The sequence below is a fragment of the Thermobia domestica genome, chromosome 3 (genome assembly GCF_964235325.1).
Source record: "Thermobia domestica chromosome 3, izTheDome1.hap1.1, whole genome shotgun sequence".
In the NCBI taxonomy this organism is placed as follows: domain Eukaryota; kingdom Metazoa; phylum Arthropoda; class Insecta; order Zygentoma; family Lepismatidae; genus Thermobia; species Thermobia domestica.
In genome coordinates this window covers 206,715,744-206,732,128 of record NC_137456.1, presented here as the reverse complement: position 1 = coordinate 206,732,128, position 16,385 = coordinate 206,715,744, and positions in this window count along the sequence as shown.

Here is a 16,385-nt window from a genome sequence, read left to right as displayed (position 1 = left end):
ATATCAATTCTAATAAAAGTCTAAACATCTCAAAACTGACTTACGCTACCTTGCCATCCAACGCCTCATATATACAATGTTCCAACAATCATTTGAAATTTCTTGTCTGATGTTTGTCTGAACAATTGAGGACTTTGGGGCAAAAACCCTTAAACCTAAAAAGTGAAAGTGTAAAGGAGATAGCTTCACAAAGATTTCTTGTCATCCGATTTTCTTCAAACTTGGCACATATATGCTAAACAGAAAATAAATTGACATATATTTTTTGTTTCTTTTGGAAAATAGGTTAAGGAAGGCAAACAGCCCCTTTTCAAAAACGGTCCCCTTTATTGAAAGGGCCACTTTTAAGAAACGAAACTCTACAAATGCAAAGATGACTTCAAAGTAGGAAATACGTGTTTTTATTTATGCGAGAAAAGGGTTGCAGGGGGCAATGTAATAACAAAGGACCCCGCACAATCCTTACAGAAATTTCATTTCGGTGGAATTACTTGAAACCGTGATGTGTTGTAGATATTGTGTTACTGAGAAAAAGTCTCAATGTTCACAACCACAAACCACTCACCGTTTGGCCACTACAGGGTTACTTTTTTATAACAGCGTAAGATAACGATATTCTGGATTTCGGTAAAAATGATTGAAATAGTGATATGTTGTAGATATGTTGATTCTGAGAAAAAGTCCTGATGGGCATAATCACCAATCACTGATCGTTTGGTCACTACGAGGCCACTTTTTTAAAGCAGCCGAACATGGTGATATTCTGGATTTCGATGAAAAGGACTGAAACAGAAATATGATATGTTCTAGAAATTGTGATTCTGAGAAAGAATATCAATAGGTACAATCACCAATTACTAACCGTTTGGCCACTAAAAGTCCACTTTTTTGAAAATAGCAGAAGGTAATGGTATTCTGGATTTCTACCGTGATATGTGGTAGATATTGTGATCCTGAGAAAAAGTCTCAATTTGCACAACCATCAATCAATGACCATTTGGCAACTACGGGGACACATTTTTAAAACAACTGAATTTAACGATATTCTGGGATATTGGTGGAATTGTATGAAACCCTGAAAATTCCTATCTCACATCTCGGAGAAGAGATGGGGGAGAGTAGATGCCAACATCATTTAAGAATAGACAACATTCCAATGTTCATCTTGCTTAACAAAGGAAACCTCTGGAAGGCTCTAGACAATTTTTCTCAGGATCACGACATCAACAACATATCACAGTTTCATTCATTTACACCGAAATAAAAAATATATCGCTATACTAGGCTGGTTTCAAAACTCTGTACCTGTAGTTTCCAAACGGTCAATAATTGATGGTTGTGTCCATTAAGACTTTCTCTCACGATTAGAAAATGTACACCATATCACAGTTTTACTCATTCTCACCGAAATTCAGAGCATCGTTATACTAGGATGCTTTCAAGAAACTAGTGCTGTAGTGACTGAACGTTTAGTGATTTGTGGTTGTGTGCATTCAGACTCTTTTTCAGGATTACAATATCTACAACATATCATGGTTTCCAGCAATTCCAACGAAATTTAGAACACTGTTACCTTCAGCTCTTTTTAAAACGTGGCGATTTAGTGACCAAACGCTCAGTGAGGATGGTTGTGCAAATTGAGACTTTTTCTCAGGATCACAATATCTCAACACATCACGGTTGTAAGCAATTCCATCGAAATACAGGGTACGATCAGTGATTGGTGGTTGTGTCTATTGAGACTTTTTCTCAGAATTACAATATCTACAACATATCACTGTTTCAATCCTTTTCATCGAAATCCAGAATATCACTATGTTCGGCTGCTTTCAAAAAAGTGGCCTCGTAGTGACCAAACGATCAGTGGTTGATGAATCACAATATCTACATCATATCATTATTTCAATCGATTTTATCGAAATCCAGAATATCATTATCTTACGCTGTTATAAAAAAAGGTGACCCTGTAGTGGCCAAACGGTGAGTGATTTGTAGTTGTGAACATTGAGACCTGTTCTCAGGAACACAATATCTACAATACATCACGGTTTCAAGTAATTCCACCGAAATGAAATTTCTGGAAGGATTTGCGGGGTCCTTTGTTATTTCACTGCCCCCTGCAACCCTTTTCTCGCATAAATAACAAAACACGTATTACCTACTTTGAAGTCATCTTTGCATCTGTAGAGTTTCGTTTGTTAACTATCTTCCTTTTAATAAAAGGAACCGTTTTTTGAAAAGGGGCTGTTTGCCCTCCTTAACCTATTTTCCGAAAGAAACAAAAAATACTTTTCGATTTATTTTCTGTCTTGTATATGTGTGCCAAGTTTGAAGAAAATCTCCTTTACACTTTCACTTTTTAGACTTGACAGGCTTTTGTCCGAAAGTCTTCAATTTCAAATATAAAGGATATGATAGATGAAAATCATACAATACATACAATATTTCAATAATCTTCTGACATCCCTTATCTAAAGTTTGTTTTAATAATTTCAAATATAAAGTGTGTGAGAGAGAAAGATCAATCTCCGGACTTTTCTTAGATACATTATTATAATACCGACATATTCGAATTAGGGGAGAGTTCATACGCATAGAATTTCTAGATTTCACATTATAAAATAGCGTTCTAGGCCTCAAGGTTTTTTCGTGTATGGCGGTATTATAATTTAACATACTTATGCATTCATGATTATCTATAACATCATTCACCAATTTAAATACGAATATCAATTGAGGTATTTCCTGCCTTGTAGTTAATGACAAATATTTAAAAATGTCCAAAAAAGTACTGTAAGAAACTCGCATGTCATAGGAATTCACTTTATACATTTTAAAATACAAATATCTTTTCAGCAACTTCTGTTGTATCTTTTCATGGTATTTATAGCAAGGGGTCCATACTATTCACGCATACTCTAATTTGCTACATACTAAACTATTAAACAAAACCGTACAAGCTCTTATGTTAGTAAATTCATTTGTATTTCTAATTAAAAATTCTAAAGATTTGTATGCCTCATTAATCATTTTATGTATATGCTGATTAAAGCATAGTTTAGAGTTTATAAGTACGCCTAGATAATTTGCATGTCTTACTCTTTGTATTATTATATTATTCATCAAGTAATGGGAATAAAGTTGGGTTACCTTTCTCGAGAACTTTATTACCAAACCTTTATTTACATTAAAACCACTTTGTTGTCAATATTCTATCTGTAACAGCTATCTAAATCCATTTGTAACTTGGTTACACCATTATTGTTGTTTATTTCCTTATACAGTTTCATGTCGTCTGCATACAAAAAACTTTTGAAGTATTTTTTAACTCGAGGCAAATCATTGATAAACAACAGAAAAAGTAACGATCCAAGATTTGATTCTTGTGGTACACCTGATAAGATTCTATAGTGTGACGAACTTAATTGATTATATGATACATACTGTACGTGATATTTAAGATACGATGCAACTAATGTCAATAATTTATGTGATAATCTTAAGGAAGATAATTTCTGTAGTAACATATCATGATTTAGTCTGCCAAAAGCCTTTGCAAAGTCCGTATATATTGTATCAACCGTGTCATTATTATTTATAGAATCTGAGATGTATTGGATAAATGTAATTAAGTTGGTCATAGTTGAACTTCCTGGATAAAATTCATGTTGATATATGAATATGTATGATTTAAAATGATTAAAAATTCTATTAAAAATTACGTGCTCAAATATTTTAGCCGGAGTTGATACAAGTGATATTGGCCTATGATTTTCAATTCAGTTTCCATTGCCTTTTTTCATAATAGGACAAACTATACTGATTTTCCGTAATTTAGGAAACGTTTTCAATATTAATTTAAAAATATAATACAAAGGAGCAATTGAAATATTATCACAACCTCTGAATACATAGCTAGGAATAGAGTCTGGACCACTTCCCTTAGATGGCTTTAATTTTTTAATGGATTCTTTAATTTCAAAATTCAGTTATGAAATCAATTGTTAAATTCTGAAAGACTTCCATAGTACTTACATCAAGAATAACGTAAGAAGAAGATTCTGAACTATACACACTTAGAAAATAACGAGCAAAACTGTCTACTATATCCCTGTCAGAATTCAACTTTTGATTATTGTAAAACATACATTTATTTATAAAATTATTATTTTTCTCGGATTTAATAAAATTCCAAAAACATTTAGAATTCTTATTTAGAGTATCTTCAGTTTATAGTGTATAACTTTGTAAGGCGCGAGGAATAGCATGAGCTATGACCTTGAAATCTGCAACCAACACACTTGAACGGAACAGACAATCCTAATAGTGTTGCTAACTGCCACAACGGTGAAGTAGAATTTGGCGATTTGAATCATTTCTAGGAAGGGATGACAAAGACACTTTGAATTAATCTGCACCCTTCCTTTTCTCATCTTCATTTAGAAAAATCTGAACAGTAAAGTAGTCTATTTATTTAATAAGATGTAAAAGTGCACTCGGTGCGTTAAAGGTTTCCTTACTCGTTTATTGTTTGTTTTTTTTTTAAAAAATACATGATGATAGTAAAGTAAGCTAAAGTAAGTAAAAATTACACCGTATAACACGTCCTACATTTGTAATCCATTCATTCTGGGAAACACGACTCGTGTTCTAGCCTTACAGAAATCTTGACTACAGACCTGTCAACTCCTTCCCCCTCATACAGGGAAATTTGTTATTTTCGCTGGTAAAACAAAGTGGTCCTAATTGTACCCTTCCCTTCCGGGGTGGTTATTTATGACACAGATGGGGGCGTCTTCATATACATGAAGAAACCGAACTGGACACAGTGTTTTTGTGTTTAGTGAAGTATGGTTGTTTGTGTATAGTTCTGTGCTCTTTTAGTCTGTGTTGTTTTTTTTTTTTTTTTTTTTTTTGAAATAATGATAACGGAGGAAAACTTGCAAGAACGAGTGATTCACAGCCAAAACAGAGATATTTTGGTTAATGTTTATGATTTTAAGAAAAGAGAGGCTGGCAGTAGAATTCCAATTAACGTAAAACAAGTGCAAAAGCGGATATCTGAAGCAACCGGTGTTTCAGTAAGTACACTAAAACGTATTTTGAGTGACCGAAAAAATCATGGGAACGAGCTTTTCTACTCCGAATAAGAAATGACATAACGAAAAACAAAAATCTCAGTGGATGATTTTGATAAATGCATTATTCGTCGAACAATGAATGAATTTCATATTGTTCACGGTCAACGACTTTCTGTAAAATCACTGTTGTGAGTACTTGGAGAAAAATTAATTTTAATGGAAGCAGTTAGTCTTTACGGAAAATAATCAGTTCCTTAGGATTTAGATGGATTAAGGCTGAAAACAATAAACAACTACTTATTAAAAAAAGATGAATTTCGGTCAAAGAGATTGGCTTATGTGCGAGGTATAGATCATTACAGAAGGCAGAACCGCTCCATAATTCACATGGATGAGAGGTACTTGCATTCGTTGCACTCAAAACAATACGTGTTTACTCACACCAATTTCCAAAGGACAACGCGTAATAATCATGCATGCTGACGGAGAAAACCGTTTTATTCCAGACGCAATAGTCATGTTCAAATTTGGAACGAAATCTGGCGATTGTCACTACGACATGAATTAGGAAAACTACGAAAGAAAGTGGTTGAAGTCGCGGCTAATTCCTAACTTGCCAAGTAATTCAGTTCTTCTGATAGACAATGCACCATATCATACAATGTCTATTTAGATCCTTCACCGACATTATCTCGTAAGGATGTAATGATTTTTTTTATTGGTTTGTAAGACACAATATTATTTTTAGAGAAAATATGTACAAACCACAACTGTATAATTTAATCAAAACCAATAAAGCTCGTTTTCGAACATTTAGAGTAGATTATCTCCTTCCTGAATATGCACATTCAGTTCTTCGTTTGTCCACGTATCATTCTGATCTAAACTCTATAGAGTTGATTTGGGCTGCTGTCAAAGAATATGTAGCAGCAAGAAATATCACTTTTTCCATTAATGATGCGATAGAACTCGCCGAAGAGAAATTTATAATTATAACAGCGGAAGAGTGGAAGGCAAGGTGTGATAAAGTACGAAGATGTGAACAAGCATATTTGCAAATGGAACCTCAGGTAGATGATTTTACTGAACTTGGCCGAGGACAGTGAAAGTAACAGTGACTCCTAGAAAGAAAGGGCGACGAGACGGAAGACGAAGATGATGAGATGGATTGTATGGACGGTATTAAGCCTGTATAAATACCTGGAGCTACAGGTAAGCCTATCATAATATATATAAGTTACGTTAAGAAGTTACTATCCGTTGTTTTTATTATGTTCGAGATTAGTATCTGCATGGGTTAGAAACACTAGCAAAAAGTCTTCCCTCTCTCTCCACTGTCACCCTCACAGCGGATAGCGTTCTTCCTACCTCCTGCTTCTCATAGCTCATGCCATCTCTCGCGCTCTGTAGGCAGTTTTCAACATACTTTTTAGCTGTCTACGAAGTTAAATAAATTTACTGCAATTATACTCCAATTGAGTTTTGTGTTTCCTATAATAATTTTTAGCTTGAGAATAGTAATAATGTCATATGTAAATCAACAGGGGTAGTGCGTTTTTAAATAATCTTTTCTAGGTACGAATCTATCAATAACACCATTAATAACTTTATAGAAAAGAACCACGGCCTTATTAACTTTATTCGAGTTAGTTACTTCACTCAATTTTATTTCTGTAATGATTTGTGTAAATTGAAAAGTCAGCTTTACTGTAATCATATACAATAATAGGACTTGGCTTAATAATAAACTCAGACCTCTTAATATAAATTTGAGAAGTTAATGAGGGATGATATTATCTTCAGGCAATAAAGGAAAAATACATTAAAAGAAAGGAAAACATATTAAAAGGAAGAAAATAAAGGAACATACATTTAAACCTCCTTCAATATTAGAAACAACTAAATCCAAAGTTTTCCATTACTATTTCTCACTGTATTGAATGATTGTAAATTAATTAATGATAAGAAATTGGCTAACGAAACACAAATCAAACTATCTTACAACAAATCAGAATCCGAATTAGAATAGGTAATTTCTGGAATATAGAAATCACTGAAAATTAGTAAGTTATTGTTCTGAATACCCTTAATTTGTTCGACTTTTGAAAAAAATATTGACATTTATCAACTTTTGTTTTCAGCGGAAAATAAACTACAGTTATATAAAATGATTTATGCGCTATTACCCATTTTATGAACATATTTCAATTGTATCAATAGTTATTGGAATATTTTCAACAACAAAATCCTTAAGGGCAGCAATCAAAATGCCACTCTTATTCTTGTTTTGTCTGTTCTTGTTTACACATTATACCTATGATCTATAAATTCACTATTATGTATTTCGTCACATAGCCAGGTTTCAATTAACCCTTTCACAGAGGAAGTCGACTTTTGTCGACAGAACCAAATTTCCTTAATATGCGAATGTCGACGATAGTCGACGTGTTAAACTTTGTTTGTCCGTATCTTGGCTTTGTCGAGAGTAGTCGCCAAAGTTGTACCGTTCATTTTTGTTTATGTTCTATTGTTTTCGATAAACAATAGAAATCACACAGAAAACCTTTGGCGACTACAATCGACAAACCCAAGATACAGACAAATTTTAACACGTCGACTATAATCGACATTCGCAGGTTAGGGAAATTTTTTTCCGTTGCCTTCCACAGTGAAAGGGTTAATAATATCATATCAAAATCGTTAGAAGCGATACTCGTATATATGCCACTCAACTTAGACCTTAAACCTCTTAGATTTTAGTAATTAAATGAAAGGTCACGGTTATCATTAACAATCATTACTACAAATTTTTAAGCTTCTCTACCGTACTGATAAGGGAAGCTATTCAACTCCTCGACGAGTATCGCATTGAAAGTTACACAACTGGAAGGGTATATTGAAAAATGAAAATATGCTTATTCCTACGATTCGCAACGTCGTCGAACAGGAAGTAGAATGATGCGTCCCCCATAGCCCCTCAAAGTTACGTACTCTGGTCATGCATGTCTTATACGGGATATGAATGGAATTTGTTTTCCCACGAACACAAATGTTGCAAACTCAAGATGATAATAGTCGGTGGTGATTGGGATCTCCGGTACGTCATTGATGAGAATCGATGTCAAATGGAAGACGATACGTTATCTCAAGTTCCAAACAAACACGTTTACCCCTTTACCCGGCGGAGAAAAGGAGCACACGCTGAAACCACAGCGCAGAAATGGTTATTGTTGTTATTATTATTATTATTATTATTATTATTATTATTATTATTATTATTATTATTATTATTATTATGAGTAGTAGTAGTAGTAGTATAATTCGTTGCGAAGTAGAGTAATTTGTACAGGACATACTCTACGTTCAAGGTGAACAAGTTTCTGGCTTCTGGATGCTATGAGGTTAATGGGTGGTAGTACTTATACCTGATAGTTTGCGTCGAAGTTGCATGGCTGTGACTGTTGCTGAAAGTAGCGTCATGCAGAGCGTGGGCCTCTTCGATCGCTAATAACTAATTTTGTGGAGTAATAAGTGTGGTGAGATTAGTGTTATGGCTTGTAATCCTAATGCTGTAGTACAAATTTTAATGACGAAGGCTACACAGAAATACATAAAAGATACGATGGGTCCAAAGTACATTGACAAGCGTATTGCACAGGGGTTGTTAAACTTGTTGGATCAGCATGTCGAAGGAGGCACTGTCATGTGGGAAGGATATTGTGGCGTGATAGGGATGTCTCAATGGAATGTCGAGTAGCGCAAGAAAGTGAAATGTCGGATTCGCCGGTACAAATGGAATCCAGGGCTGGTTCATATGAGCCATCATTCCCAAAAATGAAACAGAAAAGCATTCAAGAATACTTCTCGGAGAAAACTAGGCGGAGTGTTTATGACAATGTGAAAATTGCGAAAAAATCCATAGCAACAAATGCCCGAAACATCAGAGACAACATCAGACAAAGTGAAACGAGTAGTAACCGCTTTGGAGGGAAGTGGGGCAAAGAAACACAAAGCTACATAAATTCACCAGTATATGTACTCCAAATTTCAGGAGGTGTATAACATAAGACTGGCAATCCACTACTGCCATTTAACGTCGTGGGCCAAACAAGCCCCTATAGCGATGGGCATCCCCAATTTTAAAGCAAGTACATATTTTCTTCACCACTTCAAACGCCACTATAAAATATCATCCCGAAAGATCACGAAATGTTCCAGGCGAAATGTTACTATGGATACTACCGTAAGAAGCAAAGCATTGGAGTCTGTACAAGAGGTTATGGACTATGTACACAGTAATTCAATTGATGCCCATATGGTGTTCAATACAGACCAAAGTCGATTCGAGTCCGAACTCACGTCTAATAGGCTAGGGAGTGACTAGGGGGAAGTCAACCGACGTTGCAGTACATCCGTTTCTTCTACTACTCACTCTTATACCATTCAGGTGCTCTTGTCCGTGTCAGGACACATTCCGAAGAAAGTGTACATCTGCTTTCAAGAATCGAGTGGTAAGTTTGGCAAAGAGTTTTCGAAACACTACAAACCGCCCAATATTGAATTTGACTGCAGTGCCAGTTGTAAACTGTTAACAGCTCTGGTATTACCCTGGATGCGTAAGGTATTGAAACTGGAAATACAAGGACGTTAACGTTTGTTACTGGATTCCTGGTCTGGTCAAACAGACAAGAGTTTGCCTCCCAAAGCCTTCGGCAACACAGACATTACTTTGAATACAATGATCACTCATCTAACACCACGAAGTACCGCCAGCCTCTGGATGTATATTCTTTTCCCCAATATAAACTTTTCCGCGTCGCCTGGAAGAGTTTATACGTTTCGATTAGAAACCTACCTTCAAATTAGATATACAGAGTTTTCATTTTCAGGTTCCATTATTTCATCTACAGTCAATTATGTGCATCACAATACCAGCCTATGCTATGCTATGCGTGGAAAGCGTAAGGATACGTGGCACAGAATACGCCTCCTCGTTCCGAAATGTGTTGGACATAAATTTTGCTGTGCATGACATCTGCAACGCTCCTTCCTGTGAGTCCAGTGTCATTATCATCTGCTCGTTGTACGCTCAATAATAATAATAATAATAATAATAATAATAATAATAATAATAATAATAATAATAATAATAATAATAATAATAATAAAGCAAACCCACATGTTCTGCGCTTGCGCAGGACACTATTGTTGTCTGAATGATTGAATATGATACATAATTTAAAATATTTATGGCTAGCAAAGTAGTTTTAATAACATGTTAATAATATCTTTAATTTAGAATTTCTCGATAATTACTCGATTTTAAGACGTCCTCGAACTTAAGACGCACCCTGATTTCGCCGAGTTAAATTAAGAAAAAATAGTGGCATGTTCCGTTTTTACTACTACTAAAGCGCTCTTTGAAATTGGTCATTTTCGGTGATTTTTATATATCCCTCTCCCCTCCCCATGTTGCGGGGCACGGCATGATAAAAATTATCCCAGGCCCGAATGTCATGTATGTAGAGAATTTGATCGAGATCGGTTGGGTGGTTCAAGAGTTAAGTTCTATTTATTTTTATATATTAATATCCCCTTCGCCTCCCCCTCCCATAGGTTCTACCGTAAAAGTGAAAATATTTTTAAGCAACTTTCCAGGCTCAAACGTCATCTATGTTGAAAATTTGATCGAGATCGGTCAGGTAGTTCAAGAGTTATTAAGTTTTATTTATTTTTATATATCTCTCCCTTCCCCTCTTCCTACCATAATATCTACCGTCAACCACTCCAGATCCAAACCTCATCTTTGTTGAAAATTTGATTAAGATCAATTCGATTGTTTAAGCGTGATGAAGTCACAAAGACAATCACTTTTATTTATATTGTTTTTACATATATGTCTTCCCTTCCCCTCCCCTACATTGTGTCGTCAAAGAAAAATGATGGAAACATCCTGGGTCCGAACCTTATCTATGTTAAAAGTTTGATCGAGATCGGTCAGGTGGTTCAAGAGTTATTAAGTTTTATTCATTTTCATTTATTTACCCTCCTCCCATTCCCCTAAGTTCTGCCGTCAATATGAATACACTCCCAGGCCACGACTGTATTGATCGAGATTGATCGGGTAGTTCAAGAGATTAAAAGTCACGAACATAGTCACTTTCAATATGCCTATATAGCCACTTCTTAGTTGTAATTACATACATTTTCCCTTTAGATTTTATTCTATGTTATACATTTATTATTTACATTTTATAACTTGTACTGCTGAAGAGAAGCTTATGACATTCAGAGCAGCAGAGGCATACTCAGGATGTAGACCTTGGAAGTTCAAAACCCCCGCCGACATCACTACCTTTTTTCTAAATTTTACTTAATTTTAGAGATGATGTTCAACATTTTAGTACAGCATGTCCTCATGTTTAATTTGAACCCCCTCAAAAAGTTTTCGAACTCTGAAATAAATTCCTGCCTACACCCCTACAAAGCAGTGACTACTTTATAGTGATCAGGGGATAACCTCCCTGAAGTAACGACAATTCTCCAGAAGTCATATTTCTAATAGTTCCCGATGTGATACTAGTCGAATTTGAAACTATGTATTCGACACAAATATAAGATGTTCTCAATTCATTTGGCCTGTTACCCTTTAATTCTAACCTGTATGCCAACCAAGGCTTAACTTGAACTTAAGCAGCATCGGATGTGTCCCTATTCATCTTTACGACCCCGAAAACTATGAATTCGGCATTAATATCGTTCGTATTATATTACTGTTACATGCCATCTCATCTCCTCTTAGGAATGGTTTCAGTTTCGTCTCCCCCTACTCACATACATTTTACTTTCCAGATGAAGGTTTATACGTATACTAAATTCGTTTGCAATTTCTTCAGTTGTCCATGTTGCAACACATGGTCTACTGTATGTTTTTTCTGCGTCAAAAATTTCTAAATATATATAAAGTAATAATGAAATATTATATTACCACACTACTGTTGTTATTGTGCAAACTTCATAATGATATGATGTAGGGAAATTAGTTAAATTAAGGTCATAAGATACGATATTAAAGTTGAAGCATAGCAAGTTAAAGAAAAGCAGTGATATATTTGAAAATAATTTCAGCTTCAACTAGCTGCAACCATATTTAATTCAATATTGAACTTTTGGAATGCACTGTAGGAACGTTGTTTAAAAAACTAAGAACGGTCTAACATGTTTACGACGATTTCTTTCATTTTCCACTTCTGCTTCTCAAAAGGTGATTTACGTCTGAGTATTTGGCACTACTTTTCAGATGGTTCTATCAAACGTAACTCAATTAACACAGTAGTAACTTTTACTGCCACCAGCGAATCAACTTTGGAATATTCTATTCTATTAGTTCCTCAACATGCTAAAGACAAGTATATGAAAGGTTGTAAAATGTTCTCCATGGCTGAATGGATAAACTCATGATTTGATAGCTTAGAGGTTTGTGGTTCGAAACCCGTCTCGGAAGCTCAAGATATTTTAAATTCTTATTTCCACATACCTTTAGATCTTTCTCTTCCATAGTAATCATTTGACGCTTTAAAAGGAGTTTTCCACCTTAATTCGACACCTTGATCCACCTTCTTCTGTTTCACACAATCACAAATTTCGTCATAATATAGATGCTATCCGATCATGCTTTTCTTCAATTCTAAAATTACATATGTAAATCATCAATATCTCTCTCTCAACATTTGAATGTCTATTATCAATGTCGTCCACTATGAACGCACATGACTTGGGGTCTAACTTTCCACTTTTGAAACCAAATGCAAGTGCTCTACTAATGTGCTACCGTAACTCTATAGGTTTGTTGCTAAAACCAGCGTCATCTTAAGATTTTGTTCTGTGCGTACGGGGAGGCTTCTCCGCCGACATAAGAGTATCACGTTTTATATCAGTGTTTTACTATACAATTGATGTGTTTATCACACTCAAGGGAAGGTGAGTTTCACCCTCTTATCCTGCCCAAATGACTCTCCTGGAATATTTGCTTGCAATTACTTGAAACAAAATGAAATTAATCATTGAATAACACTGGTTTCTGTCTGTAGTTTTGAGCGTTCTGTGCCCGCATTACAGACTTTGGGAAACACAAAACCTACTACTGAAATTGACAACTTTCTTAGATTTCACAAGGAAAATCTTCTTAGATTGATGTGATAGTCTTTGGAGAAGAGAAAGAATGCAAATAAAGGTTTCTCTTTTCATAGCTCATTTTAAAGGAAATTAAATTTACTATAAGAACTGTTATGTAAATATTTCATCTAAAGCTAAAGGTGTAGGAGTTATCTAAGAATTTAATGAATTATTGAATAATTATTTATGAAATAAACAAAAATAACTCCGAAATTATTGATTTTAGATAAAATACTTATATATCAGTTTTAATGGGAAATTTTCTTATCTTTAAAACTAGTTATTAACGAAGGAAATCGGTTCAAAAATAACGGAGACATATAATATGTTAATTATATGACGGTCACGAATAAAATTTTACTTCTGTCATCCTGTGCCAGTTTCCATGAAGATAAGATGAGAGGGTGATTTTGTTTTACTTAGAGAAGCCTTGTGGTGAATAAGTATAATATAATTATAATTTGGATGATGTCATTCAATGATGTATAGTATATAGACATGATGATGTCATCAAAATGGCGAACAACTCGATTCAAGGAACAAGAATTATCTCCGTTGTTTATGAACCGATTTTCTTTTCCCATAGCACATTTTAAAGGAAATTAAATTCTCAAGAATACGTTATGTAAGTACTTTATCTAAAATTAAATATATAGAAATTATTTAACATTTCCACGAATTACTGAACAATTAATTATTAAATATGTTATATTATGAGTTATAACAAAGGGAAATCACAGAAAAAGATACCTGATATTGATGTGTAATGTGTTTGTACGATGGACTCTCGGTCAATGGTAGTGACAGGGATAGCGAAATAAATATTATTTTCGTTGTTTATCAGCCGACTCTTTTTCTACGACCTGGCGAGTTGCACATATGCATGTCATTGTTACGTGCTATTGTTACTAGATGGATTTGGCATTCCAGAAATGTTGGAAGTCTGGTATAGTGAGATTATTGTGCAGCAAATCATCACGAAAAACATGTTAGACGAGCAGAAGAAGCAAACGGGCGTACCTTTGTCGTTTTGTATGACTTTTATCTGGAGGTATTCTTGAAGAAGTATCCATGCCCAGAGATTGTCAAGTAGTTTAAAGAGTTAAGGTAAGCACTGGGATAATAGATTTATTAGATACTGTTCGAAGAAGGAATTTATATGAAAAATTGAAGAAATTCCATAGCATATATGAACAAAACAACACAACATTTATATTTGAACAAGAATACATAACTGTGATTGAACATTTTTTTAGAGTGAATATGGTCAATAAGAATAGACGACTGGGAAGTACACTTTAGAATATAAAATCAATCGTTGGTTCCTTTTGACTTTGATTTGTATAACTACTCCACTGTATTGGCTTATTTATTACCTTACAAAAATACATGCATTGAAGCAATCGTACCCAGAAGTATGGGCGGGGTTTAAAAATTGAAATTGGGAAGTAAGGAAAACTAACATTTCATTCTTTTCTCTTGCTGCTGATGAAGCACTTGAACAAGAAAATAGAGTTTTGAAGGATACAGGTGGTTTAGTAGGCATAACTCAAAATCCCATAGCGTTAGCATGGTATCTTCTAACAACACCAGAACTTAAACGATGATTCTAAGCAAGCAATTCTCATGTAAGATACTGTATTAAACTAATTATGCATATAGCTCAAAATAATAGGAAATCCTTTTTCGTATGATAGTTTTGAATTACTAAACATTGCAAGAAAAACTGTTTTCTCAGAAAATATAATAGATGTTATTAACATTCGTTCCCTTTTAAATAAAGTGTACGAAGATGTAAAATAATCAAAGATTGATATCTCAGTCTTAGAACAAGATCAACTCCATTCAGAAGCAATTTCGGTTGACAAAAGATATATATGCAAGAACTTCAGTCACTTGATATAAGAAAAAGCATTTGTATCAAAAACCGCGAAAATCTGGCAGAAGTATTCATGAAGAATATTGAGGCGAAGTTCTAGAGCTACGATGAGGTTCACCTAGTTTTGGGCACTTATCAAGAAAACTCCATAAAGAACACTTCAAGACAAAAAAGAAGTAACACAACTATACCTACTCAATACAAATCACCTACAGCACAAACATAGTAAATGTTACAATGCAGAAAATACTTTCGCATGTTAGTACAAAACATGAATTGACAGAATAAATGGCTCAGAAAAGGCGAAGAAGAAAAAAAATTAGTTTCATGGTGATCAGAAGCTTCTTCTACGCTTTGCTCATTCTAGCAGAGTCAGATACGAAGATAGTGCTCCATTCTGTAGTTGGAAAAATAGGGTTGTGACTAAATTGTTTGTTTTTGCACAAGATACAGATATTTTGGTTCTTACAAGGAAGGGTCACGCAGTGGCTCCGCTGAGATCCGAACGAGACAATTGTGTTTGCATTTGATATGTTATAATTAGACGAATCCCAAAGTTATACATGCCACCGAGCGGAATATCGTGAGTTACAACATATTTTGTAATATAAAAGCTACAAAGCTGGCAGAATAGTTTGAACCGAGTCATTTGTTCGCAAACAGTTGGATAAATGAAAAACTCGGACAATACGTATCCCATCATTTTTAACGACAAACATTTTTGGGGCAAAATCTTTGTCTCAGGGTCCCCCGCAGGGTCCCAGACGGGGTCCAACTCAAAATTTTCAAATGGCAAGGGGGGTTAAGTTAAGGGGGGTTAAGCCATTTGAAAGCTGTTGTAAAATGAAAGAAAATGCAGCAAGTCTCGACTCTCTACAACAACCCTGTGCAAAATGGCGATGTGTCAAAGTGTAAACGAAAACTTAATTGAAAAGTCCATGGTCACCCCTATAAATCGGAAACGGTAAGACAAATGTGAAAACAGGAAAGGATGTGTGGCATTATTTTCAAACTACAACGATTAAAGTGAAAACGTCTTGTCCCAGGGTCCCCACATGGTCCCAGGTGGGGTCCAACTAAAAAGTTCCAAATGTCAAGAGAGGTAGGACATCGTTTGAAAGCTGTTGTTAAGTGAAAGAAGACGAAGCGCATCTCGACTTTCTACGACAACCCTGTCCAAAATTGCGGTGGGTCAAAATGTAAACAAAAGCTTAATTGAAAATCCATTGCCACCTTGAATCCAAGAGGGC